The 4,228-nt window shown below is 42.6% G+C and overlaps 1 pseudogene; it reads left to right on the top strand.

Annotated features, from left to right (window-relative positions):
* Positions 1-1,546: 1,546 nt before the first annotated feature.
* On the top strand, positions 1,547-2,718 carry LOC102022931 (annotated as a pseudogene).
* Positions 2,719-4,228: the final 1,510 nt, after the last annotated feature.

Genomic DNA, 4,228 nt, shown 5'->3' with positions numbered 1-4,228 from the left:
CTAAATCATAGTAGTTTAATACAACCAAACTGTGGTGGTGAATCCTACCATATGTCCAGCATGGTTCAGTGAACTGGTTTGCTCCATCTAGCATCACATGACATCATCTCAACACTGTTTCAGGGTTTACCAGGCAAGATCAAGGGAGCTCTGGAGAGTCTGGCTGTTAAATGCTTCTATCCATGAATAACACCTAACATTTCACTGGCTAAATCAAGTAACAAGGCCGTGCCTACCATCAAAGGGTTGGGTGTTTGGTTCCTCAGTGTGCCTATTTCTTCTTCTAGAGAAGACCTACAATCATCTTGTTTAGCAGCTGTCATGCCTATCTCACTTGAGAGCCAGCCAGGTGGCAGGGTTGGCATTCTATTTGTAAATGAAGCAGGGTTCTTGGTGCTCTCAAACAGATGGAGGGCCATTCCAAATTAGTATCAGATTAGACTTCAGGGATGTCTTCAGACAGGACAGTATTTCTTAATCACCTCTTTGGCAATCTACTCAAAGCAGTTCAATTAGTCTCTGTGACATACCACAAGTATTTTCCTTAGGTTAGAAATGAAGATCTGTTGTCATTGTTTGGACTATCAGACCGCTCAGATCTCTTCTATGTCTGATAGTTTAAAAAAGAAGTTTCTTTGAAGAGTCAAGCGGGTGGCTGAGGCTGTATCACTTTCCTAGTTGCAGAGTCAAACTTAGGACTCATAGACTTTGCAGTTTAGTTCTTTTCAATTTTGTTTTTCACAGGTCTTTGACTCAAAGATGCAGGGACCAGTCCACTTCAGCGCTAATGCAAGTTGGTGCTGTTATTGCCCTCGCAAACTTCTTGGACTGAAACGAGGTAAGATTGAACATCCACAGTGAGGTGACAGTTGAGGGCAAGCATCAGGCAGACAGCATAGCAGTCTTTCTACTTCTTCCTATGGCTAGCATACATGCTGCAAAAATTGAAGCTGAAATCCTGGATACTGCTCCACACATTCATAGATATGCCATATTACTTTTGGAAGTATGCACAGTGCCAGACATTTTAAAGGAATGACATTACAGTTGCCATTATTTGTTATTCAGTTTACTCAATTTGCATGGTAGCATACCATGAACCATGTTGTTTATTGATGCATAAAGTTGTTCATTCTTAGTGCATTCATTATATGCCATAGAAAGTGGACAGCTACAGCTGGCTGACTTAGTGCTCAACATTTTCTAGTTGGTTCTAGTACGAGAGCTCCTCTTTCTGTAATCGGGAGTGTCTAAGAATGCTTGTGTGAGAGAGAACTTGATGGAAAAAGGAACCAGAACCTTAGGAAGTGAGATCCATTTGGAACATAAGAATTATTAGACTTTCCAGGAAAATGCACAAGTGGTGGAAGAGGTCGAGATGGTAAGGGAGTGGTTAGGGGCAAAGGGTCTTGTAGACAAAAAAAAAGTAGCTCTACGTGCAAGGACTGTTGGAGCACGTAGGTGTGCAAGGTGACAGCAGCCAGGCCTTGGGACACAGAGCCCAGGCCAGGGGACTCACCTGCTCCCCAGCACAGCCAAGATGCCCATGTCGGTGGCTGGGCTGAAGAAGCAGTTCCAACAAAGCCAGCCAGCTGTTTAGTGAAAAAATACATGGCACTGAAGGAACGAAGTTAGATGATGAATTTCTGAACATGCAATGGAAAATAGATGTTACCAGTAAAGCAGTTGCCGAAATTCCTTCAAAAACCATTGAATACTTTCAGCAGAATCCAGCATACAGAGATAAGCCAGGAATGTTGAACACTGTGTCAAAGATCCTAGGGTAAGGGCAGACCATGGGCTGCCTGCAGATGGAGGCGTGGCTGGGGGACTGCTTGCTGAAGTAGGGCAAAGAGCTCCACGAAGATTCCACCAGGCAATGTGTTGATCTCAGTTAGGGAATCCATGAAACTAATGACCAAGGTGAAAGACTATCTTGGCATTAATATAAAGCAAACTTTTACTGATCTACTTCAGTTACTCCAAGATAAAGATTTAAAAGAGATTGGGCACCACCTGAAAAAACTGGAGGGCCACAACCTGGATTACAATTATGAAAAGCAGTGAGTAGATAAGATTCTAGCTGAAGAAGTCAGAGATGTGGTAGAAAAGTTGAAGAGTCAAAGGAGTTGGTTGAAAGAAGCATGTTTAATCTTTTAGAAAATGTTGTAGAGCAAGTGAGTCAGTTGGCCTTGTAGGCCAGTAGGCTGCACGAGACTTGTGATAGTACAAACAGTCCACAGAGACCTTGAAGGAGCTGCAGATACCGATACCGCCTGCCTCCAGTGTCCCTGGGTAAGAATACAAGCCAAAGCCGGCGAAGAGGAGTTTTAGTGAGCTCAGGGGGATTTCCACCACATCTACAGAAAAGATGACAGGTCCTAACATCCTCAGGCTCAAACCCGCTGTTGTGGTCTCTATGACTTTGAGCCAGAAAACCAAGGAGAATTAGGATTTTTTTTTTTTTTTTATTGAGGCAGTCTCACTATGCATTTCCGGCGGGCCTCAAGCTCACTTTGTAGCCCAGGCTGGTCTTGAACTTGCAACAATCCTCCTGCCTCGGCCTTCCGAGTGCTGGGATTACAGGTGTGCACTGAGTGGGACATTATTACAGTAACCAATCAAACAGATGAAAACTGCTATGAAGGAATTATACATGGGGAATCTAAATTCTTCCTTGTTAATTACGTGAATGTGACTGTGCCTTTACCTCAGTAAGTGTGTAACGCCAACTGTAGACACACTTTGCTACTGCAATGAATTCACACCTATGTTCTTATCCTGTGGTATTCTGTGCCTTCTGTACTCTCTGACCAACTGAATGACTTTTGTATGTGTGTTCTCTTTCTAATGTATTTTGTATCAATTTAATTGGTATAAATGATTGTCTTGTCCTTGCTACCTGAAAATAGTTTTTTTTTTGCTTATTGTTCTAATAAGTCACTGGCTAAATGTATTTGTCCAGTTGCTAAAAGATAAATCATATCCATTGTTGTTGATTATGTCAGCAAATTGCCTATATGTTGCTTGGGTGAAGTGGAATGCAACACCTGAAACTGAAAAATGCTAAATACTGTGTTTCTTGCCACTGTGGATGGCATCTTCTCTTTTCTCTTCCTCATGCTTTAAGCTTACCTGTGAATAGCCCAATAAACATGACACACTTTGTTGGCCCAAAAAAGTAAAAGTAAGTGGAAAACATCTCATGGGGATGTGAAAAGGAACTTTCAGTAAAGTCTTACTGTATAGCATCCATTCTGTAAGTCTAATTTGCTGAAGTAACTGCCCCCACCTTACCACCTTCTACTTCCCCCACCTTAATTTTTATAACTGCTACCAAATGGCTTCAGTTTTTAATTCTTTACTTTCTGTTTTACGGCCCACAGCTCCATGCAAAAGTGTGAGTGCCCTCTCCAGATGGACTGTGCACCTCATTTGGAAAGAAGGGCAGCCGATTTTCATCATCTGGGTCTTTAAGAACTCTCTAGGTAGCCCTAAAATACATAAAAGTACAAATGGTGGGACAGGAAATTTAGCAATGTCTCTCACTAAATAGTCAGAGTTTGGATTTTAGTCAATTCGGTTTTCTTTTACTATTGGTTAGAACTACCAGCCTTGCAGGCAGCCTAGACTATGGGGGGGGGGATGGTGAATGATAGCACATGCGCAGAGCAGCAGTCTGTTCTTGCTTGGTGACGCTTTTTTTGTTCTGAAATTGCTTTCAAGGCGGATATTCCCAGTGATTCTGGGTGCTTCATTCCGATTTTGGCCATATGGCTCTGCTGATGGAATTCCTCAGGCTCTTCCAACTGATATTGTCCCACCACGTGGCCACAAATTGACTACTCGCTTTGCCTAGAGCTTTTAATTGGTTTAAATAATAAACTTCCCAAGTCTTTGTTGGCACACAGAACTGAGTGCACAATTGCAAATGAGTTGGGCAACCTGCTTTGATTCGGTGATTAGTCATTGCTCTTAATTGTTTTTACAATTTCCACCTGAGCGATCAGGAAATGAAGCACTGCCTCACACTTCCAGCAAGTTGCAAAGAGCCTTAACTATGGCATTTCCTTATTGACTGTTTCCTTGCCTGGGAGGAGGCTGTGCTAAGATGTTGTGGCTTGGGAGGTGGGCGCCACACTGCTGAAATCGAGCCTTGGCATTTTATGCTGATTCCTGTCTGATTCTGAGAAGTGATGGAGACAGATGAAGCCATATAATATAAAAA

The sequence above is a fragment of the Chinchilla lanigera genome, unplaced genomic scaffold, assembly GCF_000276665.1.
Source record: "Chinchilla lanigera isolate Chin_1 unplaced genomic scaffold, ChiLan1.0 scaffold00088, whole genome shotgun sequence".
In the NCBI taxonomy this organism is placed as follows: Eukaryota; Metazoa; Chordata; class Mammalia; order Rodentia; family Chinchillidae; genus Chinchilla; species Chinchilla lanigera.
Note: the sequence above shows the minus strand (reverse complement) of the source record. Positions and strands in the feature narration are given on the sequence as shown.